The following is a 13,617-nucleotide window of genomic DNA, read 5'->3' as shown; positions in this document are numbered from 1 at the left end:
GACTTGGCTTTGTGGACACTTTTCAGAGAACAAATTTGTTAGCATAAAAATAAAGCCAGAAAATGAAGAGCTGTTTAATCACTCAATTGCATTTTTTTGCCAGCATATTTCTTTTTCTCTGCAACCCACTGCTAAATTGTGCTTCCTAGCTGTTTTTATAAAATCACTGAATCAAATCTAACTCTGATTACATCAGAGAAGGCCAGGTACCCTACACCATAAGAGGGGGTTTGAAATTTTGACTTGTCTACTTAAAGATCACCAAAATCTGATAACAATGTCAATTACGTCCCTGGGTGGGATTGAACCACCAACTTTTTGGTTAATAGCCATACAAACTAACTGATTGCGCCACAGAGACACTTTGCAAAAGTACATACTGACAAAGGCTAATAAGCATTCATCTAAAACGTTTCCTAGAAAAACTTTAAAAAGTCAATAATCTGGAGAGTTTTTGTAAGATGTTTCTTCCATCAACCAACGAAGAAACACATTGGTACTTTCCCATGATGAGTGAGTGCTTCAGGATCTACTGCACTTACATGTGCAGCAGAGTACAGCAATGGAAGCATGCTGGGCACATAACCCAGAGGTAAGCAGATTGAAACTATCCTCTGCTATATGCATTTTTTTTTGTTAATTAAAGTAATCCAAAACTGGGATTGATATTTTTGCTCTTTTATTTTTACTTAAAGTACAACAACTTTTACCATTTTAATTTGTTTTAATAGTATATTGACAGTATTGTTTTCTTTCAAAAATCCACTTAATTTTCTTTACCCTATTATTAAAATGGTAATTGACAAAAACAAACTACATTGTCACCAGAAGAGCAATACAAAATGTACAAGTGATATATTAAAATCATCTTTCCAGCTTGAATTTCAATGATGCATTGGGGCAACGATTTTGTGAGAAACATCTTCACCCTTAAATAAAGATTTTCTTAATTCCTTACCTGTGTGCTAATTAGATATCACCTTGTTTTCACATTAAACAGACTTCTACATGAGAAAGCAGCAAGGATGCAGTGGCGGTAATGTTTCCTGGTGTCAACCTGTATTATTTCAGTAGACATTGAAATGAAGATGCATCTTGCTGCCTTTCCAATGAAGCAAGTTTAATTTAGTAATAGGTGAAAAACCATCCCTACAAAGGTGTTAATCAGAGACTTGGCTTTGTGGACACTTTTCAGAGAACAAATTTGTTAGCATAAAAATAAAGCCAGAAAATGAAGAGCTGTTTAATCACTCAATTGGATTTTTTTTGCCAGCATATTTCTTTTTCTCTGCAACCCACTGCTAAATTGTGCTTCCTAGCTGTTTTTATTAAATCACTGAATCAAATCTAACTCTGATTACATCAGAAAAGGCCAGGTACCCTACACCATAACAGGTGGTTTGAAATTTTGACTTGTCTACTTAAAGATCACCAAAATCTGATAACAAGGTCAATTACGTCCCTGGGTGGGATTGAACCACCAACCTTTTGGTTAGTAGCCGGACACACTAACCGATTGCGCCACAGAGACACTTTGCAAAAAGTACATACTGACAAAGGCTAATAAGCATACATCTAGAACGTTTCCTAGAAAAACTTTAAAAAGTCAATAATCTGGAGAGTTTTTGTAAGATGTTTCTTCCATCAACCAACGAAGAAACACATTGGTACTTTCCCATGATGAGTGAGTGCTTCAGGATCTCTTGCACTTACATGTGCAGCAAAGTACTGCAATGGAAGCATGCTGGGCCCATAACCCAGAGGTAGGCAGATTAAAACTATCCTCTGCTATATGCATATTTTTTTGTTAATTAAAGTAATCCAAAACTGGGATTGATATTTTTGCTCTTTTATTTTTCATTAAAGTACAATAACTTTTACCATTTTAATTTGTTTTAATAGTATATTGAAAGTATTATTTTCTTTAAAAAATCCACTTAATTTTCTTTACCCTATTATTAAAATGGTAATTGACAAAAACAAACTACATTGTCACCAGAAGAGCAATACAAAATGTACAAGTGATATATTAAAATCATCTTTCCAGCTTGAATTTCAATGATGCATTGGGGCAACGATTTTGTGAGAAACATCTTCACCCTTAAATAAAGATTTTCTTAATTCCTTACCTGTGTGCTAATTAGATATCACCTTGTTTTCACATTAAACAGACTTCCACATGAGAAAGCAGCAAGGATGCAGTGGCGATAATGTCTCCTGGTGTCAACCTGTATTATTTCAGTAGACATTGAAATGAGGATGCATCTTGCTGCCTTTCCAATGAAGCAAGTTTAATTTAGTAATAGGTGAAAAACCATCCTTACAAAGGTGTTAATCAGAGACTTGGCTTTGTGGACACTTTTCAGAGAACAAATTTGTTAGCATAAAAATAAAGCCAGAAAATGAAGAGCTGTTTAATCACTCAATTGGATTTTTTTGCCAGCATATTTCTTTTTCTCTGCAACCCACTGCTAAATTGTGCTTCCTAGCTGTTTTTATAAAATCACTGAATCAAATCTAACTCTGATTACATCAGAGAAGGCCAGGTACCCTACACCATAAGAGGGGGTTTGAAATTTTGACTTGTCTACTTAAAGATCACCAAAATCTGATAACAAGGTCAATTACGTCCCTGGGTGGGATTGAACCACCAACCTTTTGGTTAATAGCCATACACACTAACTGATTGCGCCACAGAGACACTTTGCAAAAGTACATACTGACAAAGGCTAATAAGCATTCATCTAAAACGTTTCCTAGAAAAACTTTAAAAAGTCAATAATCTGGAGAGTTTTTGTAAGATGTTTCTTCCATCAACCAACGAAGAAACACATTGGTACTTTCCCATGATGAGTGAGTGCTTCAGGATCTACTGCACTTACATGTGCAGCAGAGTACAGCAATGGAAGCATGCTGGGCACATAACCCAGAGGTAAGCAGATTGAAACTATCCTCTGCTATATGCATTTTTTTTTGTTAATTAAAGTAATCCAAAACTGGGATTGATATTTTTGCTCTTTTATTTTTACTTAAAGTACAACAACTTTTACCATTTTAATTTGTTTTAATAGTATATTGACAGTATTGTTTTCTTTCAAAAATCCACTTAATTTTCTTTACCCTATTATTAAAATGGTAATTGACAAAAACAAACTACATTGTCACCAGAAGAGCAATACAAAATGTACAAGTGATATATTAAAATCATCTTTCCAGCTTGAATTTCAATGATGCATTGGGGCAACGATTTTGTGAGAAACATCTTCACCCTTAAATAAAGATTTTCTTAATTCCTTACCTGTGTGCTAATTAGATATCACCTTGTTTTCACATTAAACAGACTTCTACATGAGAAAGCAGCAAGGATGCAGTGGCGGTAATGTTTCCTGGTGTCAACCTGTATTATTTCAGTAGACATTGAAATGAAGATGCATCTTGCTGCCTTTCCAATGAAGCAAGTTTAATTTAGTAATAGGTGAAAAACCATCCCTACAAAGGTGTTAATCAGAGACTTGGCTTTGTGGACACTTTTCAGAGAACAAATTTGTTAGCATAAAAATAAAGCCAGAAAATGAAGAGCTGTTTAATCACTCAATTGGATTTTTTTTGCCAGCATATTTCTTTTTCTCTGCAACCCACTGCTAAATTGTGCTTCCTAGCTGTTTTTATTAAATCACTGAATCAAATCTAACTCTGATTACATCAGAAAAGGCCAGGTACCCTACACCATAACAGGGGGTTTGAAATTTTGACTTGTCTACTTAAAGATCACCAAAATCTGATAACAAGGTCAATTACGTCCCTGGGTGGGATTGAACCACCAACCTTTTGGTTAGTAGCCGGACACACTAACCGATTGCGCCACAGAGACACTTTGCAAAAAGTACATACTGACAAAGGCTAATAAGCATACATCTAGAACGTTTCCTAGAAAAACTTTAAAAAGTCAATAATCTGGAGAGTTTTTGTAAGATGTTTCTTCCATCAACCAACGAAGAAACACATTGGTACTTTCCCATGATGAGTGAGTGCTTCAGGATCTCTTGCACTTACATGTGCAGCAAAGTACTGCAATGGAAGCATGCTGGGCCCATAACCCAGAGGTAGGCAGATTAAAACTATCCTCTGCTATATGCATATTTTTTTGTTAATTAAAGTAATCCAAAACTGGGATTGATATTTTTGCTCTTTTATTTTTCATTAAAGTACAATAACTTTTACCATTTTAATTTGTTTTAATAGTATATTGAAAGTATTATTTTCTTTAAAAAATCCACTTAATTTTCTTTACCCTATTATTAAAATGGTAATTGACAAAAACAAACTACATTGTCACCAGAAGAGCAATACAAAATGTACAAGTGATATATTAAAATCATCTTTCCAGCTTGAATTTCAATGATGCATTGGGGCAACGATTTTGTGAGAAACATCTTCACCCTTAAATAAAGATTTTCTTAATTCCTTACCTGTGTGCTAATTAGATATCACCTTGTTTTCACATTAAACAGACTTCCACATGAGAAAGCAGCAAGGATGCAGTGGCGATAATGTCTCCTGGTGTCAACCTGTATTATTTCAGTAGACATTGAAATGAGGATGCATCTTGCTGCCTTTCCAATGAAGCAAGTTTAATTTAGTAATAGGTGAAAAACCATCCTTACAAAGGTGTTAATCAGAGACTTGGCTTTGTGGACACTTTTCAGAGAACAAATTTGTTAGCATAAAAATAAAGCCAGAAAATGAAGAGCTGTTTAATCACTCAATTGGATTTTTTTGCCAGCATATTTCTTTTTCTCTGCAACCCACTGCTAAATTGTGCTTCCTAGCTGTTTTTATAAAATCACTGAATCAAATCTAACTCTGATTACATCAGAGAAGGCCAGGTACCCTACACCATAAGAGGGGGTTTGAAATTTTGACTTGTCTACTTAAAGATCACCAAAATCTGATAACAAGGTCAATTACGTCCCTGGGTGGGATTGAACCACCAACCTTTTGGTTAATAGCCATACACACTAACTGATTGCGCCACAGAGACACCTTGCAAAAGTACATACTGACAAAGGCTAATAAGCATTCATCTAAAACGTTTCCTAGAAAAACTTTAAAAAGTCAATAATCTGGAGAGTTTTTGTAAGATGTTTCTTCCATCAACCAACGAAGAAACACATTGGTACTTTCCCATGATGAGTGAGTGCTTCAGGATCTACTGCACTTACATGTGCAGCAGAGTACAGCAATGGAAGCATGCTGGGCACATAACCCAGAGGTAAGCAGATTGAAACTATCCTCTGCTATATGCATTTTTTTTTGTTAATTAAAGTAATCCAAAACTGGGATTGATATTTTTGCTCTTTTATTTTTACTTAAAGTACAACAACTTTTACCATTTTAATTTGTTTTAATAGTATATTGACAGTATTGTTTTCTTTCAAAAATCCACTTAATTTTCTTTACCCTATTATTAAAATGGTAATTGACAAAAACAAACTACATTGTCACCAGAAGAGCAATACAAAATGTACAAGTGATATATTAAAATCATCTTTCCAGCTTGAATTTCAATGATGCATTGGGGCAACGATTTTGTGAGAAACATCTTCACCCTTAAATAAAGATTTTCTTAATTCCTTACCTGTGTGCTAATTAGATATCACCTTGTTTTCACATTAAACAGACTTCTACATGAGAAAGCAGCAAGGATGCAGTGGCGGTAATGTTTCCTGGTGTCAACCTGTATTATTTCAGTAGACATTGAAATGAAGATGCATCTTGCTGCCTTTCCAATGAAGCAAGTTTAATTTAGTAATAGGTGAAAAACCATCCCTACAAAGGTGTTAATCAGAGACTTGGCTTTGTGGACACTTTTCAGAGAACAAATTTGTTAGCATAAAAATAAAGCCAGAAAATGAAGAGCTGTTTAATCACTCAATTGGATTTTTTTTGCCAGCATATTTCTTTTTCTCTGCAACCCACTGCTAAATTGTGCTTCCTAGCTGTTTTTATTAAATCACTGAATCAAATCTAACTCTGATTACATCAGAAAAGGCCAGGTACCCTACACCATAACAGGGGGTTTGAAATTTTGACTTGTCTACTTAAAGATCACCAAAATCTGATAACAAGGTCAATTACGTCCCTGGGTGGGATTGAACCACCAACCTTTTGGTTAGTAGCCGGACACACTAACCGATTGCGCCACAGAGACACTTCGCAAAAAGTACATACTGACAAAGGCTAATAAGCATACATCTAGAACGTTTCCTAGAAAAACTTTAAAAAGTCAATAATCTGGAGAGTTTTTGTAAGATGTTTCTTCCATCAACCAACGAAGAAACACATTGGTACTTTCCTATGATGAGTGAGTGCTTCAGGATCTCTTGCACTTACATGTGCAGCAGAGTACTGCAATGGAAGCATGCTGGGCCCATAACCCAGAGGTAGGCAGATTGAAACTATCCTTTGCTATATGCATTTTTTTTGTTAATTTAAGTAATCAAAACTGGGATTGATATTTTTGCTCTTTTATTTTTACTTAAAGTACAATAACTTTTACCATTTTAATTTGTTTTAATAGTATATTGACAGTATTGTTTTCTTTCAAAAATCCACTTAATTTTCTTTACCCTATTATTAAAATGGTAATTGACAAAAAAAAAACTACATTGTCACCAGAAGAGCAATACAAAATGTACAAGTGATATATTAAAATCATCTTTCCAGCTTGAATTTCAATGATGCATTGGGGCAACGATTTTGTGAGAAACATCTTCACCCTTAAATAAAGATTTTCTTAATTCCTTACCTGTGTGCTAATTAGATATCACCTTGTTTTCACATTAAACAGACTTCCACATGAGAAAGCAGCAAGGATGCAGTGGCGTTAATGTTTCCTGGTGTCAACCCGTATTATTTCAGTAGACATTGAAATGAGGATGCATCTTGCTGCCTTTCCAATGAAGCAAATTTAATTTAGTAATAGGTGAAAAACCATCCTTACAAAGGTGTTAATCAGAGACTTGGCTTTGTGGACACTTTTCAGAGAACAAATTTGTTAGCATAAAAATAAAGCCAGAAAATGAAGAGCTGTTTAATCACTCAATTGGATTTTTTTGCCAGCATATTTCTTTTTCTCTGCAACCCACTGCTAAATTGTGCTTCCTAGCTGTTTTTATAAAATCACTGAATCAAATCTAACTCTGATTACATCAGAGAAGGCCAGGTACCCTACACCATAAGAGGGGGTTTGAAATGTTGACTTGTCTACTTAAAGATCACCAAAATCTGATCACAAGGTCAATTACGTCCCTGGGTGGGATTGAATCACCAACCTTTTGGTTTATAGCCGTTCACACTAACTGATTGCACCACAGAGACACTTTGCAAAAGTATATACTGACAAAGGCTAATAAGCATTCATCTAAAACGTTTCCTAGAAAAACTTTAAAAAGTCAATAATCTGGAGAGTTTTTGTAAGATGTTTCTTCTATCCACCAACGAAGAAACACATTGGTACTTTCCCATGATGAGTGAGTGCTTCAGGATCTCTTGCACTTACATGTGCAGCAAAGTACTGCAATGGAAGCATGCTGGGCCCATAACCCAGAGGTAGGCAGATTAAAACTATCCTCTGCTATATGCATATTTTTTTGTTAATTAAAGTAATCCAAAACTGGGATTGATATTTTTGCTCTTTTATTTTTCATTAAAGTACAATAACTTTTACCATTTTAATTTGTTTTAATAGTATATTGAAAGTATTATTTTCTTTAAAAAATCCACTTAATTTTCTTTACCCTATTATTAAAATGGTAATTGACAAAAACAAACTACATTGTCACCAGAAGAGCAATACAAAATGTACAAGTGATATATTAAAATCATCTTTCCAGCTTGAATTTCAATGATGCATTGGGGCAACGATTTTGTGAGAAACATCTTCACCCTTAAATAAAGATTTTCTTAATTCCTTACCTGTGTGCTAATTAGATATCACCTTGTTTTCACATTAAACAGACTTCCACATGAGAAAGCAGCAAGGATGCAGTGGCGATAATGTTTCCTGGTGTCAACCTGTATTATTTCAGTAGACATTGAAATGAGGATGCATCTTGCTGCCTTTCCAATGAAGCAAGTTTAATTTAGTAATAGGTGAAAAACCATCCTTACAAAGGTGTTAATCAGAGACTTGGCTTTGTGGACACTTTTCAGAGAACAAATTTGTTAGCATAAAAATAAAGCCAGAAAATGAAGAGCTGTTTAATCACTCAATTGGATTTTTTTGCCAGCATATTTCTTTTTCTCTGCAACCCACTGCTAAATTGTGCTTCCTAGCTGTTTTTATAAAATCACTGAATCAAATCTAACTCTGATTACATCAGAGAAGGCCAGGTACCCTACACCATAAGAGGGGGTTTGAAATTTTGACTTGTCTACTTAAAGATCACCAAAATCTGATAACAAGGTCAATTACGTCCCTGGGTGGGATTGAACCACCAACCTTTTGGTTAATAGCCATACACACTAACTGATTGCGCCACAGAGACACCTTGCAAAAGTACATACTGACAAAGGCTAATAAGCATTCATCTAAAACGTTTCCTAGAAAAACTTTAAAAAGTCAATAATCTGGAGAGTTTTTGTAAGATGTTTCTTCCATCAACCAACGAAGAAACACATTGGTACTTTCCCATGATGAGTGAGTGCTTCAGGATCTACTGCACTTACATGTGCAGCAGAGTACAGCAATGGAAGCATGCTGGGCACATAACCCAGAGGTAAGCAGATTGAAACTATCCTCTGCTATATGCATTTTTTTTTGTTAATTAAAGTAATCCAAAACTGGGATTGATATTTTTGCTCTTTTATTTTTACTTCAAGTACAACAACTTTTACCATTTTAATTTGTTTTAATAGTATATTGACAGTATTGTTTTCTTTCAAAAATCCACTTAATTTTCTTTACCCTATTATTAAAATGGTAATTGACAAAAACAAACTACATTGTCACCAGAAGAGCAATACAAAATGTACAAGTGATATATTAAAATCATCTTTCCAGCTTGAATTTCAATGATGCATTGGGGCAACGATTTTGTGAGAAACATCTTCACCCTTAAATAAAGATTTTCTTAATTCCTTACCTGTGTGCTAATTAGATATCACCTTGTTTTCACATTAAACAGACTTCTACATGAGAAAGCAGCAAGGATGCAGTGGCGGTAATGTTTCCTGGTGTCAACCTGTATTATTTCAGTAGACATTGAAATGAAGATGCATCTTGCTGCCTTTCCAATGAAGCAAGTTTAATTTAGTAATAGGTGAAAAACCATCCCTACAAAGGTGTTAATCAGAGACTTGGCTTTGTGGACACTTTTCAGAGAACAAATTTGTTAGCATAAAAATAAAGCCAGAAAATGAAGAGCTGTTTAATCACTCAATTGGATTTTTTTTGCCAGCATATTTCTTTTTCTCTGCAACCCACTGCTAAATTGTGCTTCCTAGCTGTTTTTATTAAATCACTGAATCAAATCTAACTCTGATTACATCAGAAAAGGCCAGGTACCCTACACCATAACAGGGGGTTTGAAATTTTGACTTGTCTACTTAAAGATCACCAAAATCTGATAACAAGGTCAATTACGTCCCTGGGTGGGATTGAACCACCAACCTTTTGGTTAGTAGCCGGACACACTAACCGATTGCGCCACAGAGACACTTCGCAAAAAGTACATACTGACAAAGGCTAATAAGCATACATCTAGAACGTTTCCTAGAAAAACTTTAAAAAGTCAATAATCTGGAGAGTTTTTGTAAGATGTTTCTTCCATCAACCAACGAAGAAACACATTGGTACTTTCCTATGATGAGTGAGTGCTTCAGGATCTCTTGCACTTACATGTGCAGCAGAGTACTGCAATGGAAGCATGCTGGGCCCATAACCCAGAGGTAGGCAGATTGAAACTATCCTTTGCTATATGCATTTTTTTTGTTAATTTAAGTAATCAAAACTGGGATTGATATTTTTGCTCTTTTATTTTTACTTAAAGTACAATAACTTTTACCATTTTAATTTGTTTTAATAGTATATTGACAGTATTGTTTTCTTTCAAAAATCCACTTAATTTTCTTTACCCTATTATTAAAATGGTAATTGACAAAAAAAAAACTACATTGTCACCAGAAGAGCAATACAAAATGTACAAGTGATATATTAAAATCATCTTTCCAGCTTGAATTTCAATGATGCATTGGGGCAACGATTTTGTGAGAAACATCTTCACCCTTAAATAAAGATTTTCTTAATTCCTTACCTGTGTGCTAATTAGATATCACCTTGTTTTCACATTAAACAGACTTCTACATGAGAAAGCAGCAAGGATGCAGTGGCGGTAATGTTTCCTGGTGTCAACCTGTATTATTTCAGTAGACATTGAAATGAAGATGCATCTTGCTGCCTTTCCAATGAAGCAAGTTTAATTTAGTAATAGGTGAAAAACCATCCCTACAAAGGTGTTAATCAGAGACTTGGCTTTGTGGACACTTTTCAGAGAACAAATTTGTTAGCATAAAAATAAAGCCAGAAAATGAAGAGCTGTTTAATCACTCAATTGGATTTTTTTTGCCAGCATATTTCTTTTTCTCTGCAACCCACTGCTAAATTATGCTTCCTAGCTGTTTTTATTAAATCACTGAATCAAATCTAACTCTGATTACATCAGAAAAGGCCAGGTACCCTACACCATAACAGGGGGTTTGAAATTTTGACTTGTCTACTTAAAGATCACCAAAATTTGATAACAAGGTCAATTACGTCCCTGGGTGGGATTGAAACACCAACCTTTTGGTTAGTAGCCGGACACACTAACCGATTGCGCCACAGAGACACTTCGCAAAAAGTACATCCTGACAAAGGCTAATAAGCATACATCTAGAACGTTTCCTAGAAAAACTTTAAAAAGTCAATAATATGGAGAATTTTTGTAAAATGTTTCTTCCATCAACCAACGAAGAAACACATTGGTACTTTCCCATGATGAGTGAGTGCTTCAGGATCTCTTGCACTTACATGTGCAGCAGAGTACTGCAATGGAAGCATGCTGGGCCCATAACCCAGAGGTAGGCAGATTGAAACTATCCTTTGCTATATGCATTTTTTTTGTTAATTTAAGTAATCAAAACTGGGATTGATATTTTTGCTCTTTTATTTTTACTTGAAGTACAATAACTTTTACCATTTTAATTTGTTTGAATAGTATATTGACAGTATAGTTTTCTTTAAAAAATCAACTTAATTTTCTTTACCCTATTATTAAAAGGGTAATTGACAAAAACAAACTACATTGTCACCAGAAGAGCAATACAAAATGTACAAGTGATATATTAAAATCATCTTTCCAGCTTGAATTTCAATGATGCATTGGGGCAACGATTTTGTGAGAAACATCTTCACCCTTAAATAAAGATTTTCTTAATTCCTTACCTGTGTGCTAATTAGATATCACCTTGTTTTCACATTAAACAGACTTCCACATGAGAAAGCAGCAAGGATGCAGTGGCGTTAATGTTTCCTGGTGTCAACCTGTATTATTTCAGTAGAAATTGAAATGAGGATGCATCTTGCTGCCTTTCCAATGAAGCAAGTTTAATTTAGTAATAGGTGAAAAACCATCCCTACAAAGGTGTTAATCAGAGACTTGGCTTTGTGGACACTTTTCAGAGAACAAATTTGTTAGCATAAAAATAAAGCCAGAAAATGAAGAGCTGTTTAATCACTCAATTGGATTTTTTTGCCAGCATATTTCTTTTTCTCTGCAACCCACTGCTAAATTGTGCTTCCTAGCTGTTTTTATAAAATCACTGAATCAAATCTAACTCTGATTACATCAGAGAAGGCCAGGTACCCTACACCATAAGAGGGGGTTTGAAATTTTGACTTGTCTACTTAAAGATCACCAAAATCTGATAACAAGTTCAATTACGTCCCTGGGTGGGATTGAACCACCAACCTTTTGGTTAGTAGCTGGACACACTAACCGATTGCGCCACAGAGACACTTTGCAAAAAGTATATACTGACAAAGGCTAATAAGCATACATCTAGAACGTTTCCTAGAAAAGCTTTAAAAAGTCAATAATCTGGAGAGTTTTTGTAAGATGTTTCTTCCATCAACCAACGAAGAAACACATTGGTACTTTCCCATGATGAGTGAGTGCTTCAGGATCTCTTGCACTTACATGTGCAGCAGAGTACTGCAATGGAAGCATGCTGGGCCCATAACCCAGAGGTAGGCAGATTGAAACTATCCTTTGCTATATGCATTTTTTTTTGTTAATTTAAGTAATCAAAACTGGGATTGATATTTTTGCTCTTTTATTTTTACTTAAAGTACAATAACTTTTACCATTTTAATTTGTTTTAATAGTATATTGACAGTATAGTTTTCTTTAAAAAATCCACTTAATTTTCTTTACCCTATTATTAAAAGGGTAATTGACAAAAACAAACTACATTGTCACCAGAAGAGCAATACAAAATGTACAAGTGATATATTAAAATCATCTTTCCAGCTTGAATTTCAATGATGCATTGGGGCAACGATTTTGTGAGAAACATCTTCACCCTTAAATAAAGATTTTCTTAATTCCTTACCTGTGTGCTAATTAGATATCACCTTGTTTTCACATTAAACAGACTTCTACATGAGAAAGCAGCAAGGATGCAGTGGCGGTAATGTTTCCTGGTGTCAACCTGTATTATTTCAGTAGACATTGAAATGAAGATGCATCTTGCTGCCTTTCCAATGAAGCAAGTTTAATTTAGTAATAGGTGAAAAACCATCCCTACAAAGGTGTTAATCAGAGACTTGGCTTTGTGGACACTTTTCAGAGAACAAATTTGTTAGCATAAAAATAAAGCCAGAAAATGAAGAGCTGTTTAATCACTCAATTGGATTTTTTTTGCCAGCATATTTCTTTTTCTCTGCAACCCACTGCTAAATTGTGCTTCCTAGCTGTTTTTATTAAATCACTGAATCAAATCTAACTCTGATTACATCAGAAAAGGCCAGGTACCCTACACCATAACAGGGGGTTTGAAATTTTGACTTGTCTACTTAAAGATCACCAAAATCTGATAACAAGGTCAATTACGTCCCTGGGTGGGATTGAACCACCAACCTTTTGGTTAGTAGCCGGACACACTAACCGATTGCGCCACAGAGACACTTCGCAAAAAGTACATACTGACAAAGGCTAATAAGCATACATCTAGAACGTTTCCTAGAAAAACTTTAAAAAGTCAATAATCTGGAGAGTTTTTGTAAGATGTTTCTTCCATCAACCAACGAAGAAACACATTGGTACTTTCCTATGATGAGTGAGTGCTTCAGGATCTCTTGCACTTACATGTGCAGCAGAGTACTGCAATGGAAGCATGCTGGGCCCATAACCCAGAGGTAGGCAGATTGAAACTATCCTTTGCTATATGCATTTTTTTTGTTAATTTAAGTAATCAAAACTGGGATTGATATTTTTGCTCTTTTATTTTTACTTAAAGTACAATAACTTTTACCATTTTAATTTGTTTTAATAGTATATTGACAGTATTGTTTTC

General features: G+C 34.8%; 5 non-coding genes across 5 annotated transcripts; all 5 read right to left on the bottom strand.

Moving 5' to 3' along the window:
* Positions 1 to 1,457: 1,457 nt before the first annotated feature.
* Positions 1,458 to 1,531, bottom strand: TRNAS-ACU (transfer RNA serine (anticodon ACU)). The gene has a single exon. It is a non-coding gene; the product is annotated as a tRNA-Ser (tRNA).
* A 2,266-nt stretch (positions 1,532 to 3,797) lies between these two features.
* Positions 3,798 to 3,871, bottom strand: TRNAS-ACU (transfer RNA serine (anticodon ACU)). The gene has a single exon. It is a non-coding gene; the product is annotated as a tRNA-Ser (tRNA).
* A 2,266-nt stretch (positions 3,872 to 6,137) lies between these two features.
* TRNAS-ACU (transfer RNA serine (anticodon ACU)) lies at positions 6,138 to 6,211 on the bottom strand. The gene has a single exon. It is a non-coding gene; the product is annotated as a tRNA-Ser (tRNA).
* A 3,434-nt stretch (positions 6,212 to 9,645) lies between these two features.
* On the bottom strand, positions 9,646 to 9,719 carry TRNAS-ACU (transfer RNA serine (anticodon ACU)). Its single transcript has one exon. It is a non-coding gene; the product is annotated as a tRNA-Ser (tRNA).
* Positions 9,720 to 13,153: 3,434 nt separating this feature from the next.
* Positions 13,154 to 13,227, bottom strand: TRNAS-ACU (transfer RNA serine (anticodon ACU)). Its single transcript has one exon. It is a non-coding gene; the product is annotated as a tRNA-Ser (tRNA).
* Positions 13,228 to 13,617: the final 390 nt, after the last annotated feature.

This window comes from Pseudophryne corroboree, chromosome 8 (genome assembly GCF_028390025.1).
Source record: "Pseudophryne corroboree isolate aPseCor3 chromosome 8, aPseCor3.hap2, whole genome shotgun sequence".
In the NCBI taxonomy this organism is placed as follows: Eukaryota; Metazoa; Chordata; class Amphibia; order Anura; family Myobatrachidae; genus Pseudophryne; species Pseudophryne corroboree.
Note: the sequence above shows the minus strand (reverse complement) of the source record. Positions and strands in the feature narration are given on the sequence as shown.